We start from the raw sequence: 18,246 nt of genomic DNA on the forward strand, positions 1-18,246 counted from the left end.
AGCAAGGGCTGCTCCAGTAAAGCCAAGCTGAAACGAGAATAAAGCAAGCTTAGAAAGTAACGACGCATGCCACTGCAAGTTTGTTAGGGAGATAAAGTAACAAAAATGTGTTTTATACAATTACCACCTGAAAAGCAGCCATTTTACTGTCCCCTACCATATGCTGTGCTGTCCCAGCAACACGGTGAGGCAACGTTTGACCTACATCTACATAGGGACAAAAATAACCTTTTGTGTGTGTGTGTTGATGGGGTGATTCATACCTATCCCATCACATCCTCTCAGTAATACTGCTCATTTGCTAGTTTTAGAGGGAAACAACAGGGCCCACTGAGAGCCCTGTGTATACACACAGTAGGACCGTAGGTTCCCCCAAGAAGAAGAAACACACAGGCAAGTTTTTGATCTTCCTTAAAGTATCGCTTATCTCAGCTTTTGTTTGTTTTCTGTTTTTCGGGTGTGGGGTAGTGTCTGATGTGAATGCCACCCACTGTAAGCTATCTAGGCAACGAAACAACCATCATAAACTATCGCTGGAACAAAAATAGCAGCACCTTTCTCTCCCCTGCCTGCCCCCGGGCATGGGCCACATGCAGGATGGTACCTCCAGCATGTGCAGCTACAAGCGTATTTTCCAGATCACAAACTCAGACGTGCTAAGCATGGGTCTCCCATCATTAATTACCTTGCACCCAGGCACTCGTTAAGAGTCCTTCCTGATGGCTACCGGAAGGAGCAGCCCTTCCCAAACAGCCATGGAGCAGGGAGGGACCCCCCCCAAGGCTGCTGGAAAGAAGGTGGTAGAACCAGGTGAGTGAGCATCTACAGCAACAGCTCAAAACAGTTTGGTCCCACACGACGAGCCTGAACCATGGCGCGCTGAGCCAAGTCTTCATCTTCTCATTCCCTCCCTGCCATCTAGAGGAGCGCTAGTTCGCAGGTAGACATGCGATGGGGTACCATATCCTAACGTGAATCGGGGAAGTGGTCTGAAAGGGAATTACCTGAGGTTGCAGAACCAACCTTCGCTCACACTTATGGCTTAGTCGCTCTTAACTCTGGAGCATGCTGGCCAACAGTGGCCACACCTGAGCAAGGGGGAGAGGTCTCCAAGCGGCTATGCTCACACCAGCTTTCACAGGGGAGAGAAAGGACAGAAAAACCCAGCAGCCAGGCAGAGGAAGAAGCTCCTAATTAGAGGGAGGCAGCAATCAGCAGCCGGTGGGGCGAGCACGCAGTGCGTGGGGCTGCCGGCAAGCGCCACGTGAGCTCTCCGTCCCCGGCACATCCTTCGTCGCTGGGAAAGGACACGAACCACCAGGAAGCCCAGCTGCGGGGTCTGCGGCCGAAATCCTGCAGGGCTCCTGCTGAAAAGTGCACTTAAAATGCAGGCTAAAAATAGAGTCCGCACTGACGCTATATTTAGTGGGAGGGTGCACGCGTTCGGAAGGGCCCTTGTCCCCTCCAGCAGCAAGGGTGAGGCAGACGGGCAATCCCCTTGGGATACCAGCACCCAGCAGGAGCATGCCTCAGGGGAGACACATTTTCTTAGGGAAGAAAGGTGAAATCAGGCTGTAGGAGACCATTTGCAATCCTGCTGGGTAGTGGTCCCTGCTGCAGAGCAGCCAAGGGGGAGGCAGGAGCCTGGCCCTCCCTGGGAGCTGTGCCGCTGGCCTGTCCCACGAATGGATGCTTCCTTCCCGTGTGGGTTTTTCTACCTGTGTGAGTGGGATAATGGGCATCGTGTTCCTCATAAAGCACATACGGACACGCTGCTTCATCCTGCACTCAGGAGAGCCAGGCATGGCTGTAGGAAGGAATATTTAATAAGGGCCATTGGAAATTTGTCAGCTAGTGAAAACACAAAATCTCCTGCTCAGCTTGTCAAGCCAAGCATCTGCCAAAACCCTTGACTAACCATCTCCCAAGTAAACAAGCGAAACACTCGACTACTGGCCGAATCGCTTAGACTCCGGGGGCAGATCCGGAGCCAACGCAACACAGGCACCGGGCTCCACACTGGCGAGCCCCAAGGGGTGGGTTTGCACTTTCCACGGCTCGTGCTGGGTTTTCTCTCCCCTTACAGCAAAGCCGAGGGGATGCGCAGCAGGAGGAGGAGAGGATGCCCCGTGGTCCCCATGGATGCTGTTCAGGACAAAATGGCACCTTCCCCTGTTGGCTCGCAGAGCCCCACGGGGCAGCGAGGCGAGGCAGGGGGTGTCCCACCTCCGGCGCCCAGGAGGAGCCACAGAAAGACGAGCTTCTAATTAAGACCACAGCTTCGGTTAATTGAGTCCAATTCACCTGTGACATGAAGAGCCCCAATCCCATCAACAATAATGGAACTGCATCGGCTTACACCAGTAATGACTTCAAATCAGCGGCATAATAAAGCTAATTCAATACTTCTCCAGGTCCAGCTGATGAGGCTGCCATGGGAGAGCGGGAGGCAGCCTTCCTCCCGCCACGCCGACACCTCCTCTGGAAGAGAGGGGCGATGCGAACGGAAGGAGGGTTAAAAAGGCAGGAAATCTAAAAAATAAAGTAAGTTTCCAGTAATGAGACTAAGGCTTATTTTTAAAATTTAATTACTTGCCCCAAACCCACAGGTTTCCAGCCTGCCAAGCACTGCCGAGCCACCCCACCGAACCGGATCCACAGATTCCGGGCACTGGAGGCAGGATTGGCGTTGCCCACGTGCCAGCTATCGCCCACCGGGGCACGGGAAGGAGCTCACAGAAGACGGGCGGCCCCGGGGGACGAAAGTGGGGTGACATGAAAGTTGCCTGGTGTAGGCAGACATGCAAATTGGCAGCTGCATGGCCACACCGGCAACCTCCTCATTGCCACGATGGCAACCTCCTCATTGCTCTCTCGGGGCAGGGGCCGGGGGGGAGCCAGGAGGAGCGGGAAGGAGCAAAACCCTCCCGCCGGAGCAAGGGATGTGCCGCCGGGGCTGCCCCGGGATGGCCCCAGTGGCCCCAGGGGTGGGAATGGCACGGCTTGGCCCCCAGCCGCCCCACACAGGCCACTGCCTTGCGCACACAAATTTGTCTCTGCCTCTAGCCAAAAAAAACTAAGCTGCCACTCTTCTAAAGAGACGGGCATTATTTTAGAGCAGTCAAGTTTTGACTGGTCTGATTTCCATAATACACGCTCTGCAAACATCTGCCTGTTATTTAAGGCTCAGCTCCACCGGGACAGAAGTTGAACAGGGCGGACCTTTGAGCCAGCGTATCCGCAGAGGGCTCCTTGCTGCCGGAGCGATCCCAGGGCAGCAACGTGCCCACGGGGAGGTCGAGGTGGCCACTCCTCACTCCCAGGACCACAACCGACTTCACGTTTCTGTACTTTTCCCCAGGGGCCACCGATGCTCCAATTCCCCTCTCGGGAGGGCTCCGACCCCCTCTCTGCCCACGAGCAGCCCCCAGAGCCTGTGACACCCACAGGAGGACCCGGCTGGGGACATTGTTCCCCGAGAGACATGGGCTCTGTATCAGAGGCCTCTAAGACATCATTTGGCACCTTCGGGCTGCCTGCCATTTCTGCAAGCCGACTGTCAAAACCTAGAGCGTCCCAATTAGATGAAGTTAAACACTGCCCTGAACAAGGACGAGCGTTGCTGGCAACAAAGTTATCCCGGCATTATTGGACTGCTCCCTCCCTACTAAGAGACCGCAAATTGGTGTTTACTTTAGAGGCTAAGTAGGCCAGCTTTGAGAAATTGCGCCCACCCCGCCATCCCTCAAGCTCCGGCTTCCTGGGGGCTCCCTGGCGGCCACCGGACGGAACACCGGCCCCTGGCCACCGCCCCCGGCACCATGCCCTTGCCCTGGGCTCAGCGCCCACTTCATCCCAGCCCGACACAGGGTTTGGCTGCTGGTTTTATTCCCTGCATGCTGTACGGGGAGAGCTGAACTAACCCAGTCCCCTCTGTACTGCGGTGAGCTGACACAGGCTAAATCAATTAGCTGCTATTGCTGGGATGCTCAGCTAGGCCAGATCAAAAAAGACAAAGAAAGAAAAGCCCCACGCCGAGAGGAACCAGGCCCAGTCAACACATTTATCTCCAGTGCTTTAATCAATATATTTGAAACGGGAAAGGGAGACGGCTGATGCTTCCCAAAGCAACGAGGTGCGGGCTTGCTGTCCTAGAGCAGGAGGGGCAGAGAGGACAGGCAGAGCGCTGCAGCCCCCATTCACCTCTGATCCATCCTTTCTTTCCATTCAGCACACACTTCAAACAAACACCAAAAAAAGCAAAGTACTCTGTAAGTTCAGTTAAGGCACTTTCCATTTCAGATTGGGTTGTTTGAGCCGTGTAAGTCTCCTCGTTCATCCTGATTCAAAATACCATGTTTTGGAGCTTGAGCTCAGCATTCTTCAGGAAGGACAGAGAGAAGCTCACAACGCGCCACATGCCTCACACGCCCCCCCTTCTCTGGGCAGGATTTATTATTTTGCGGTAATCTTTGCTCTGCATCAGCTGTCCCAAACACTACTGGTCTTCTACCCACTGACTTCAGCAAAACACCACACGGGTGGGAAAGCAGCATGTCCCATACCCAGTGTTTGGAGTACCAAGCCCTGGACCCGTTTTTGCCTCCGCAAAACATAAAATGTTTCTTTCGAGAGACTGACAATTACTGCTGACAAGCCTTCACCTACGGCTGGGACCGGAGGAAACCAAAGCTGGTAAAGGATGAAAGCAGCTCCGCGCCACCCGGCTGTAGCTGGGCAGCCTCCAGCTTCAGCTCAGCCCCTCGTGCAGCTGCTCCGGATGAGAGGTATCATGCCATGCTGCTTTTCACTTCAAAGAAGACAACCGTAAGGAGAACTATTAAAGCAATTAAAAAAAATTATCTTTAAGATGCAATCTACCCAGAGATGAATGGGAATAATTACCAAGCTGCAGATTTTTATGTTTTTTTAAGGCAATAACTGGCTGAATGTTTCTTCTGAGTAGAGTTACCTACAGTAACTTCTACATTATCGGAATGAGATAGCCTTTTTTCACATTGTGAGACACATCTTCCATACTGTATCTCGTGGTAACATCTATACTCCCCAACCCTTTTCCCGTTCAGTTTGTAATCCCATAAACACCTCTGTAGCAGCTCATGCAATTGTTTACGTAGAAAAGCATGATTTATGTTCTTCTCAAAGCAGGGAAGGCAGCAGTTCAGCAGCCCGAAGCGAGAAGAGCCAACCCCAGGTTACCAGGCAGCTGTCTGAAATTGCCTCCTCAAATTCACAGTGAAGAGCAAGACCCAATATCAATACCCTTGCCTCAGCTCACTTGCATCTGCATACCCTAAATCCTTTATTCTTCCTCTTCTGCTTAGTTGTCCCACCTATGAAATGGCTATTACACTGATGGGAAACAGGCCCTGAAACATCAGCTACTGGGCTGAAGTCGTGCATCAACTAGACTTTCCCAAATCCTTCCAATATTAGTGCATTCCAGGTATTTTTGCACACAATGTAGGATCCAGGTCTATTAATCACTTTTGGCTGCATAAACATGTTTTATGCTGTTGGAGTAGCTTCATATGTGAAGCAATACCTGCTCTTGTCTGCCTCTCACGTGCCTGTGGGCAGGTACCAGCACCGACCCTCCTGAACCGGGGGTGCCGACAGCCACCTTGGGCTCCAGCGACGGGACTTAAACACATGTGCTGGCCTCTATCATAAACACCTTTAAAGATGCAGCAGAAATGGAAGAACCTCAAAGCCAACAGACCTCTTTCCAAAGAAAGCTTTTTTGGTTTGACTGCACCCCGAGATGTTGGTTGTGAAGAGACGCAGTAGGGGTTTAGCTTGTGTACTGCAACTTTGAGGCATAATGCTCTTCTTCGCAGGTTAAGGCTTAAGCCATATGCTTGATTCAATCAAGACTGTTAACTGGCATTAAAAATGTCATGAATCAGCTATCATAAAGGGTTAAAAAAAAATCCATTTTTTTTTAAAAATAAATTTTAAAAATTCCTTTGCAATTTAAATTTATTGGGAGGCAGAGGGAGGCGGGGTAAATATCACTAGGAGGAAATGGTTTTACCTTTTTTGAGATTATGCGTCTTTCACCAAATACTTAAAAAGAAATTTTGGTTCATATTTGTAATAACAAGGGATTATCGGAGTACTTAATTTACTGTTGAAGTCTGGAGTGAAGTTTGTACCTTGAGCGAGGCGCAGCCTAATCCCTGTGTGTGATTGCATTTAGCAGCGAGAGGGAGGTGTGCGGAGGGTGGGGAGAAGCAACTTTTATTGAAGACAACGCTCCAGGCAGCCCCGGAGCAGAGTGGATCCAGTTTGAAAAGAACTGGCAACCCTAAAACTTTTTGATAAGATAAAAATTCATTGATGTTGGCTCACGCTAGGCCCACTCCAACTCTGCACTTGTCCTCTGTGTTTCCTTGGCATATCTGTTCCTTTCCTCTATCTGCTTTAGCATAACTTTATTTTTCTCTTTTATCTTTAGCTAACTGCACCCAGGGACTGGAGGGATTGATTTTTTGTTTTGACTTATTGTTTGAAGATCTGTAACTCAAAGCAGCTTCTTGCGCCTCTGATGTCTAAGCCTGAGCTGTATAAAAGGTAAAGTTCGTCCTGTGTACCAAACTAAGCGGGGATACCATTTTATAATCAGTCATCTGTGTTTTATTTTGCCTTTTGGGGAGGAAAACTATTTTAAGACTTTATGGGCAATAATACTTTAAATAAATATTCTCATGGCAGATACTACACATGCCAGTTCTCTTTTTAAAGACAGTCGGCTATTCCTCACCACTCAGGGGAAGGGAAAAAAAAAAAGTTCCTAATTAAAGGAGGCCATTATACATCAGAAGATATTTTGAGCATCACGTCACACTACCGACAGCCTACTGCAGCCAAAATGTTACCATGCAAATCTAAAAACGCTCTCGCTCAGAGATGCGCTGCCACGAGGCTCGCCTAAATCCCCGCCGGGAGAGGAAGGCGGGAGAGGCGAGACGTGCTCGTCAATGCCGCTCGTAAACAGCCATCCCTCATTGCCATGTTAATACCACCCTGTCCCGAGACACGGAGGGATGGAGAAGGATTTTTTGTTTGCTTCCTCTGCCTTCTGGGGGATGAACTCGGGAGATTTCTCCTTTTCCCGGGCAATTCTTCCCTCCCCCCTCAAAAAAAATGCCGCTAGGCTGCTTTAGAGAAGCAGTTTTTCAGGAGGCGGCACCCAGGTTTCTCAGCGCACGCAGGCATTTCTGTACGGCAGAAAGCGGACAGCCATGGCACACACCGACTTTGTTTACGATCGCCCGTCTCCGCTATTCCCTGAAGTTGCCCAGCTTGCTGAAATATGGTTACATATGCAAACATTATCTCCCAATTGTAACCTCATTTTCTGCTCTGCTGGACAGCGTGACCAGCATTTGTCATCTCGCCGCCCCCGCCCGCCACATCATTCATGTGTCTATAATTGTCATCAAGATGTGGCATGTCAGCAGGACTCCCGCGTCCGCTGCTCCCCATCTCCACGCAGTCACTCAGGTAACAAACCCATAATCTCGCCCTGTTTTCATGATGGTTGAATTACACATAATTGTTTCTGCACAGTGATTGATTTCTGCCTGAATAGAGACCTCTGCCTTTTTTCAATGCGAGCGAGTGGCAGCCAAGTCTCTCCATCTAGGAGGAGGCAGCAGCCTTTGAAGAGATCAAAGCCAAGGCCGCGAGCAGTTGTGCGCCCTGGGAATATGGAAAGCCTTTATGCTCTCAACCCCATTTCCAACATCATGTTGGATTGCAGCTGCATTACATTCTGCCAGCATTCTTAATGCTTTTAGTATTGACTCTGACATCACCGATAGCTGTTTTAAAGTAACAAAAGCTGAAGGATGACTTATTTTCACAACTCCGTAATTGGAACATGCAAAGTTAGGGGAAGGGAGCATTTGTTTTTAATCTGAGATACAAAAGAAAGCACAGAAAATTATATAAGTTCCCTGAAATTAAAAACACGTTTTTCATATGGAAAGAACAGAGGGGGCATTTTTATAGCCTAGACCACACAAAATGAACTGATTATGCACATGCTTTTTCAAGCCTAAAGGCTGAAGTAAAAATACGATTGGGCAAGCGAGTCAAATTGGGAAAAAATATTGTGACTCACGGTACGTTTAGTGACTTTTAGCACCTGATGCAAGGCAAAATAATGCAGAAGCCCAGCCTGTCGCCTCCCCTCTGCAGCTCCTTGTAGTAAACCCACAGCTCTTCACTTACCCTAACCCAGACACACGGCACATGGCAAACGAACGCTAAATCCCCGCTAGTTATCTAAAAAGATAAAAAATGATCTAAAACTGTAAAATAGCGCAAAGCTTCCTCTAAGATTCCCTCTCCTCCAGTCATACAGACAACTCGTAGGCTGCCTTAAAACTACTCTTGCCACAAAATTGTTTTCAGGGCCATCAAACGCTCCCACGCTGCTCCTCTCTCCTCATCTGGTTTTGCTGGTGAAAACAAAAGTAAATCTCTATCGAGAAAGGCTCTCCTCAACTTTGATTAAACGTTCATCTACACTGCCCTGAAAAAATATTTCCAGGGAACTTTTAAAACTTATCGGTGGAAAGGAGGGGGGACAAGGAGGATGTAAAAAGCGGGAGCCTGGGAGGGCGCAGCAGCTGAACGACACTGTGTCCATACGCTGACCAGTCTGAGCACCACTGCTACTTCGACAACTATTGTTATTCATCCTAAAACCACTGACTAGGAGCTTTTAAGAGCAGTAATTTTGAAATATGGTAGCTGCCAGTACAGCGTGCAGAGTGGTGAGGAAGGAAGAATGTGCAAATAAAGTATAAGCTGTAAAGAATTAAACATTATAAGCTGTAAAGAATTAAATGGTATGAGCACCCATGTATTAGCAATAAAAATAATTTCCTCTTAGCTGTATCGTTTTTCCTCTGCTGTTCTAACACTCCTTTTTTCCCTGTAGTCATTAAAACCCCGACTCAAAGACAACAGCAAAGGGATCTGCCCTCCCTCCCTGTGGACACAGAGCTTATGTCCCTGACATTTCAAGGCTGGGAAACTGTCTCGTTTTAACTTTGACCGTTTCTTAACACACACTAACCACGCTGAGGCTGAAACTAGAGCCAAACGTACCGAGCTCCTTACCAAGATGTAAAAGCTTATGTATTTTTATTTTTTTTTTGGTATTAAGACAGAAGTCTTTTCTCTGTTAGTCCAAGGTTTTGGGGTTTTCCCCCCACCTCTTTTCTCCTGCCATCCCCAGCAAATTTACTGCTTCCTCTGCACAGCCTACTTGCTTAATTCAGGACTAATTCTTTGTGGCTCTGGTGTCCACTCTGATAACGGGAGGGATGCTCGTAAAGCAACACTGAGGAAAGAGCGGCACGATACAGAGAGCTGGAGCAGTCACTGTAAATAGAGGTGTCCGCTGCCATGTTGGCAGGGCAGCTAATTCAACTTCTGCCTATCTTACAAGGAGTCCCGAGTATCTGGAAACAAATGCCAGCCTCCAGAGACCGAGCAAGCAACATTTGCAGCATTGCAAAGGTCTCCAAAACACTCGCTGCTATGAAGAAAGAGCAGCAGCGAAGTCACTTTTACACAGTGCTGCAACCCTGCCTTTCAGCATCAAACCATTAGTGTGATGAAAAAGTATGTTTTACCGTAATTACTGCTTATTTTCCCTTCCAGGGACTTTTTTGTTCATTTGCAGAGGATTCACTTGCTACTTGGTACTTTTGCTTGAAAGCTTGCTACTTTTTTGCACTATTCACTGAAATGTAAGAGACGCCATTTAGCCCGAAGGAGGCAGGCAAAGGCTGTTGGCCAGCTTTTCATCTCCGCAGCCCCCTGCACAACCCCCACGGGCAGCTCCCCCTGCTCAAGCGGAGGCACAGCTTCTCCTCACGCAGCCTTTTCCATCAGGAATGGCCGGGGGACCTGACAACAAACCTCACCGGTTCCTTAAATCCCGATCCCCACAAAGTGACACCCTGCATGACCGCAGCAAAGTGAGTTTTAGGTTTGTCTGTGGTGCTGGAGAATGTTCAGCTGCCAGCTGCGGCCACCGTGTAGGGGCTGCAGCTACAGAGTTGCGAAGGAAAAAGAAAAGGACGCCAATAACGGGGTTCTCCCCCGGGAGGCGATGTCACCGGGGCATGCCGCTCAAGGAACACAGCTAGGAAGCTGTGCTCCAGAGAGCACAGCCTGGGCACATGTTAAAGTACCAGGTATTTCAGGATGCCCAGAAGTTTAAAGGCCCCAGCTTCAAACCAGCCAGCACTTCCTTTGCAAACCATTCTTTCCACCAGAGGCTGCTGAGGCGTCGAGCACAGACATCGCTGAGGCCACGGCAGGTGCCCACCATGGCTGGCAGAGGAAGGCGGATGCCATCGCTGCCGAGACGCCATCCCTGATAGCTGCTTTGAGAAGCATCAGAGCAAGGTCCTCCCAGCCCCGCGTTAAACGACAGAAGCCCCACCACGCTGGTGCCCAGGGCAGATGGCTGAGAAACCCTGGTCGGCTGTCCCCAGCCCATCATGGGCAAGAGACATGAATCCATGGCAGCTTTCCTGGGAGAGGGAGCACACTGTGCTGGTTATCTAACTGCGTTTGGGCTGAATTTCTGAGAGAGGGACAAGAGGCAAAAATGGAGGGTACAAATAGTGATGCTGAGGGGAAGCAGTCTGCTTTTGGACAAAAAGCTTTTAAGCTAGTTTTTTTTTAAGCCCCCTCCTCGCTTTTACTTAGAAATTTCAGTAGGATTGTTTGGTCCTTAATTGAAAGGCTGGGTATGAAATACAGCTACGGCCAGCACTGCCACCAACTTTCTTCTTATCCGCACTGGTTTTAATCTTCTTATTCCCCACTCCACGTACATCCCAGTTTTTACTTTCTCAGACTTCTAGTTTGTTTTCATTAAAAAGAAAACAAACCAAAACAACCCAAGAAACATATATATAAGCAATCTTTATATTTCAGGTGGGTTCCTGAAGCGAACTCGGGAAACGGGGATTTTGTTCCTGCCATCACCTTCCTCTCAGTCTCTGAACAAATTTTGCTTTTTTGGATCCCTGTTTGCAGAAGCCTCCTCCCAGACTGTGGCTCTGCTTTTGGGAGCAGGGCGGGGGGAGGCAGGGGATGTGACCCCCTCCCACCCTGTGCTGGCATGGGCGCCAGGGATACCTCCCGGGAATTTGCCGGCAGCCACCGACGCTCTGCGATTTCCACGGGTCACGTCCTCATGCTAGACTCTACGTTGGGCAATTATACACAGAATTTACCTATTTCACGCTTAATTGCACAGGCACAAACTTTTGCTCCACCCCCAAAACAGCTATAACCTACCAGCATTGCTACGGGCACCTCTCCCAGTCCTGGCTTAACCCCCGAGGCTTAAATCTCAGCCCCTGTCTTCACCGTCCCCTCCTGGGAGAAGCCACCGAGCCCAGCAGAGGAGAGGAGATGCAGATAATGCCCAAAAGGCCAACGTCAGCCCACGACGGACTTGCGAGCTACAGGCTCCTGAGCTGCGAAAAGCCGTCTCCAAAAGAGAAATGCAAGACCCACCCGCAGGCTCTTCTGCTGACTGGACCTGAAAAAATGCTTTGTCCAGTAGATGACGGACAGAAAGATTCACTTAATGGAGGAGGGCGTTTTTTGTGCAGTGAGCACAACTGTTTAACTAACGGAATGTATTTACTCACAGTCCTGAAGCCAGAGATGGAAGACAAGGTCACAAAACCCCCTCTGAAATCTCCTTCTAAAAAGTCTGCCTGTGCCCCAAACACAGGGGTTTCTAAACCAGCTTTCATTAAACCACATTTGCCGATTGAGTATTTGTTGTTCTACCCCATTAGGCTGTAATATTCTCATTTACACACACACCTCTATGGGAAAAAGAAAGAAAGAAGAATTTAAAGTTTCAAAGAAAGAGGGAAAACTTTCTATACAAGTCGTTTTGGGAGGGCCCTTGAATTAAAAAAGTTTTGAGCAAAACAGCATTTTGACCAGCTCTCCTACAGTCTCTTAATATTTCCTGGTTACAAAGTATGAAGTCATCTTTTACAGGTCATTCCGATAAGAAGCTTAATAGTCGCCAGTTTAAAAAAAGAAAAAAAAAAAGCGTTTGCAATAGTGCTCTCAAACTGTCCGGGGAGTTGCCTAATAAATTAGCATTTTTTTGTGGTTCTCCTATTCTGAGTTTTCCTTCTGAAGATTTACATCTAAAATGGAATCTGTGCACTATTATCTTAGAAATAACCTCAAAATAACTGAGAGAGGGAAAAAAGTCACAAATTCACACACGTAAGAGTTAAGCTTTTAAAAAAAATATTTCTTTTTTTTTTTCCTTTAAATCCAGCACAGCTTCCCCTTTCTCCCTGTATCAGGGGTATTTAAGACAAGAAATAATGTATGAGAGAGAGGGTTTTAGAGTAACAAATGTTTCAAATCCAACATGCTCAGTTCCAACTTACTTTTTAAGCTGAATTTCAGTTGTGTGCAGGAGGAAATCGGGCAGTAAAGAACAGCCACAAAAACAACCCAGCACGATGGTGTGGGAGGGCAGTGAAACAAGAAGCTTCAGGGCCATCCTTTAGGGTAAATTATTTTAATTGCTTATGTTTTTCAAAATGTATTTTAGCATGTGCAATATACGGCTTATTTCCTCAATATCCTCAAAAGCTCTCCCAGCTCGGTGAGCTCCTTTTCCTCTCGGTGCCGGTCCCCAGCAGCCGGAGGGGATGCAGGCAGGCTGCAGCCTGTCCCACCGCCCCGACCACCCACCCGCTCCCTCCCGCCCCACTCCAAAAAGCTCCTCTGGAGGCCGAATCTGCGCCTGCGTTTGCATTTGAGAGAGGAGGACCTGTATGTGAACCTAGGGATAATTTTTTACTCTCCGCAAGGGCTAATTCACGTGCAGACATTGAGGGGAGAAATCAGAGTCTCCCCCAATTCGGAAGGGTCCCTGCAGCCTGTCAAGCCTGGTTATTATCCTGCTTCACCTCAATTTTTCCGCAACAAGGCAGTACAGGACTGGGGGTGAGGGGACAGAGCTCAATCAAAACCACAATTACCACTTGGAACTGCAGCTTCCTAAACCTGACACAGCCCCAGCCAAACTTAGGAAATGAGAGACCCCAATGAAATCACTGGATTGCAGCATTTTAACAAAGTAAACACATTTGCATCGCTGGACACATTTTATCTGCATTTTAGCACATCGGCAGGGAAAAGGCCTTCTCCCCAAGCGTGGTCTGCATTTGACAAGCGTTGACACCTTTAATCGTCACCTCCATATTGTACTTTTTTTACGCTAGACAAAGCTTGCCAATGCAAGATTTGGGAGGGATGAAGAAAGATCAAGGCAAGAAGATATGCCAAAACTGTGGAGAGACAACAGACGGTCGCAAAGATAAATCTCTGAGGCAGTTTTGAAATACAGAAAGAGGCAGAAAATTGAAGAAATAAATAGAGCCTTGTAGCATAGCTAAGTGACCAGTTACTGAGACGGAGGGTTGGCTCTGAGCAGCCGGCATCACTAGGACCCCAGCCCATAAATACAGGGCCTACAGGGATAGCTTTTTAGAGCTCATCACTCTTCCTCTCTGAGCCAACAAAACTGACAAACAAAAGCCCCATGTTCCCCTTCCATGTTTTTCGGATGTACATGACGATTCAGACCATTTCCAGACTGGTTTTGTTTGGATAATGCCTGCATCGCCATCCAGACCTCTGTTCCTGTCAGTGAAGGGGGAAGCTGAGCTGCCATCAGTATTGATGGGATTTCAGCATCACACCTCCTCAATTCCATGCATCTCCCTCCCTGTGCCGACACGGTGGGATCTGCTGCAGTTCCCGCGAGTCATGGATACAGGATCCTTAGAGCAGGGTCACCAAGTCGGTCCAGTGCCTGTCACTGTGCTGGATGTGCAGCAGCAGCCCGCTTCCATCTATTTTGAAGCTTCCCCACTCAGAAAGGTGGGGAAAAAAAGAAAAAGGTCTAGCAAACAGATTTCTTCTGTTCTTTGCCAAAGCAGCATTACTAGAGCTCCCTTGCAGGTGGGACACACACGCGCACACCTGCTCCTTCGAAGCTCCAGCGTTATCAGAAAGTACTTGGTGGCAAACATGTGCATGAAATCACAGGCTCCCAAGAGATTTTTCCCCCTGGGCGAAGCAGACCTGCCCCACTGACTTGGGCAGCGCTGTCTGAAGTATAGGGACAGAGAACTGAAAGTGCTCGGATGGACAAACACTTTTGGGAATTAACTGCTCTCTGGCTTGCCTAATAACTCCTAACCAAAGCAATTCTCTGGTTTACATGTTACAGCTGGTGACAACAGTACATTTACTTTTTAAGTTAAACTACCCACTTTATAAATATTCAATCAAAGCCTTGTAACTTTACACTTGTAATTTTTGCTGACTAAGCACATCCTATTGATTTTATGCCTCAACCTTACCTATACCCACAGCCACTTAAAGAAAATAAACAAACGCCCAGACAACCTTTCAGCTACATGAAAATGCTCTTCTCCACGAGGGATTTGGTATCTTTGAAGATCACAGACGAAGATGTTATTGGTCCTTCATCTCAAGCTGAGGCATCAGCGAGCAACACCGCCGCCAGAAGCCAGGGGAAGGTATGCCACTTCTCCTCAGGCAGTTCAGACCACTTTTCTTCCCCTTTAGGAGAACAGGCAATTCCTGGCTGATTAGCACAGTTGGCGCACACGTTTACTCCCTACTGCACTTTTAGCTCAATCCCAAAGATTCAATGAATACATTTTTATTTAAGTGCTCAATCACTTTCTTGCTGAGAGGACAGATTCCTTTGAAGTGGGAAACCCAAACTAAATAAACATATCCACAAGATCCAAGTCTCAAAATAGAAGCCATTGGGTTCCTAGATTAAGTTATTCTGAATGCAGTTTTCTTAAGTGAATCTAATGCTTACGAAGGGCGGGAGTGACAAAGACACTAATCCCCAACTGCCCGGGCAGGAGCAGCGCACCTTCCCCCCGAGAAGGGACCAAACCCACTGTCCAGATGAGAGCGGTCTTCAAGCCAGCCATGCCTTACAGCCCCAAGCAGCTTGGTGATAACCACCTGCTAGCCAGGATGGGGGCAATTTGGGGTAAATAGGAGTCATTTTACACACAACCAGAGCATCAAGGCACATGGATCCCCTGCAGCAGTGGGGAGGACTCGTACTGAGGACAACCTGCCTCCACCAGGTTGAGGGCCCACAGAAGGCCCGACTCATGGCAGCATTTCCCTCGGACCGGCCACATGCTGGATTGGTGTCCATCCATGTGAGAGCATCACGGGAGATCACAGCGGGCCACACGGCGCACAGACTTCAGGCTGCAAAATGCTCAGTGTCCGTATCAAAGCACGCTCTCACATGTGTCTCTTCTTCTGAGAGACACAGACAGTGTTTTACTACTAGCGAAAAAAGCACATGCCTCTAATGGCACTTCAGAAATATTACAGCGGCAGTAAAATACTTTCGTGTGGGTTATTTCCTTCCCGTATCAGGAGGAGTTTTCCCTAACTATAAACAGCAGTTAAGTACTCGGGAGGAGCCAGGCCTGCGGTACCCAGGCTTTTCGATGCCTGCAGCGATGCAGCGCTGCAAGTATCTGGAAAAAGTCTTTTCCTCTTTTGATGCCTGAACCTGCGGAGCTTCAGGCTTTCTTCTTGAGCCATATCCTCCCTGGCACTTGCAGCCCATAACAAGCTATTCTTATTAACATTTTTTCTGGGCTGGGATTAAGTTGGAGAAGAGGTGGCACAGCACCAAAACAACAGGAATGACATTTTGCTTTTAAACCTCCTTAAAATGAAAGCGGCAGCTCCACCTTTTGCAGTTTATATTGAATTAGCTCCTAGATATATAGAAAAAAGGAGATTTAGGACATAAGCAAACACACATACTGATATACAAAAGCTCCAACTTTGAAGATTTGTAATGGGTGGGGTTTTTGATTACGCCTCCGCAGAAGCCACACACACACACAATTGCTGCCTCTGGACTGAGACTCAGGAGTTTTCTTTCCCCCTTGCCCATTCACAATTAGATAGACTTGCTAATTGCATCACCCCGACAAGGAGAAGGCAGCAGAAGCAGAAAGGCTGTTTTCTTCATCAGTATGTGCTCAAAGACCACACTAACGATGGACATACATACGTAAGACTGCCTGGATGGTGCCACCTTATCACAAACAACCAGATCAAGCTTCGGACAAAGGCCAACGGAGAGGCACTGCAGCAACTTCTTCTGCCCCTGCCTTTCCAAATGGAGAATCCATTTCACTAGGGGGGAGAAAGACAGCACCACCCAAACTCATCCCACAGCCATTCATGGCTTGGATTTGTGTTTTGCAAGAGACCTGGCTGGCACCTTAGACTGCTCAGCTGTGACGCTTGAGTCAGAGCAGCTGGCAGAGGCGTTTGCAGCAGCGAGATCCCTCTGCTAGCTCTGAGCAGATTCCTCTTCTCCCCCGGCGCTGGCATTTGGCATGACTCGCCGAGCCCTTCAGCAAATAGTGCTAAAATTCCTCCCCGTGCAAACCCGAATAAACTCCAGCAAGTTCTGCTTCCACAGAGCTGGGAAGCGTTGTGCTCCTCTGCACCCGATTTCAAAGTTATTTAAGGAGCTAATCAGCATCATTTAACTTCATTGAGGAGACCTAACCTATGCCACGCAGGGTGAAGCGGCAGAGCCTCCGTGCTGGGTGAGCAGCTCTGGCTTGTCGAGCCCCTTCGGCTGCCCCTTCGGCTGCCCGTGCATCCCGTTTCCTCAGGCACGGGGCTGGGGTTGAAGGGGGAAGAAAGAGACATGTGACAGGACCACAGCTGCCTACAGCCCTGGGAGCATCCTGCTCCAATGCCAACTTGGGAATTAGCGCAAAGCTTCCTGATGGGTGATATGGGAGCAGGAGTTGAGCCCCAACATCTGAGCTACAAAGTCCATTTCGTGTTGGGCCAGGGAGCTTTCAGCTGACCATGGTTCACAGCAAGTACCTACAATCGCACAGTCAGCAGAAGCAAACTCCCAGGAAAAGACAATATTATGAAAAAACAGGTTTGTGTCTGTCTGCAGCTCCCGTACATTCCCCTTGGGGTCACAAAAATTCCCCACAAGCAAGTGAAACAGCCTGCTTTAAAAGGGATGGCAAGATGCAGCTAGGGAAACAAAACCCTCTCACTGAGGCTCTGTAGCCACTCATTCCTGCTATTTCTACCCTCATCCTTCCTCCTATCCATATTATCCGCGCAGTTTCTCCTGGGACATTGGCTCTGCAAGACAGAAGCTATCGCCATACCCTGCGCCATACAAAAGCACACAAGGAATATCCAAAACTTGGGCAGGGTAGAGGGGTCCTGCGTATAAATGTTGTTCCTTGCGTTCAAACTCTCTTAGCCAAATTCCTCATCATTTTGAAATGGATATGCTGTGTTTTGCAAGCCACTGTAAGGTGTTTATAGATTGTATCCCCCAACCTATGTAACACCTCCAGCTGCTACAAAGAGACAGTTTAGCCACAAAGAAATAAACCCAGACCCCAAGAACAGTTAAGAACAGACAAAAGGGAGGTTGCAGATATCTCCATCTTCCCACAGAAAGTTTCATTCAATGGGAAAGAGGGAGGAACAAAGAGAAAATGATTTTCTGGATGAATTTAAGAGACAGAGAAATGATTTTTCTTCAGTCACCTCCTTTGTCCCCACGTTCCCATCACACAGATGAGAAACGTTTGCTACCCCAAAACTAGTCTTGTTAACGAAAAAGTAAGAAAAAACCCACGCATTTTAGAAAACAAACAGCTGTCTCCGTCTCCCATCTCCAGTACCCCCACGATGCTGCGAAACCACCAAAAGATCTCTCAAGCACACAGGATGTACAGTCACCAGGTGCTGCTGCGGTTTTAGTACCATCACGTGCCACTTTTCCTGCAGCCACCCAAACCAACCGCTTTGCTTTTTTACTCACCCACCTATCTGGTAAGAAGTCGCACTGCGGCGCGAGGCTTGTACCTGAACTTGTAATTAGCACTCTCCTGCTCCTACAAATCCAACTTGTAAAAGGCAAATCAGTTGCCAGTAAAATGAAAAAAACCTAAAAAAAATATTAAAATATTAAAAAAAAAAAAAGAGGAGGAGAAAAGAAGATGAGACCACTCTAACAATAGCAAATTTAGGAAAATTTGAAATCCTCCTCAT

The 18,246-nt window shown here is 48.4% G+C and overlaps 2 protein-coding genes across 5 annotated transcripts in view; one reads left to right on the forward strand and one right to left on the reverse strand.

The window, feature by feature from the left end:
* LEF1 (lymphoid enhancer binding factor 1) overlaps positions 1 to 18,246 on the reverse strand; it is a 69,696-nt gene that overhangs the window by 45,933 nt on the left and 5,517 nt on the right. The window lies entirely within an intron of this gene.
* OSTC (oligosaccharyltransferase complex non-catalytic subunit) overlaps positions 6,993 to 18,246 on the forward strand; it is a 204,686-nt gene continuing 193,432 nt past the window's right edge. Inside the window, exon 1 of the mRNA XM_054203797.1 lies at positions 6,993 to 7,000. The gene's annotated coding sequence lies outside the window, so the exon portion shown is untranslated. The remainder of the gene's footprint in view (positions 7,001 to 18,246) is intronic.

Source organism: Rissa tridactyla, chromosome 5 (genome assembly GCF_028500815.1).
Source record: "Rissa tridactyla isolate bRisTri1 chromosome 5, bRisTri1.patW.cur.20221130, whole genome shotgun sequence".
NCBI lineage: Eukaryota > Metazoa > Chordata > Aves > Charadriiformes > Laridae > Rissa > Rissa tridactyla.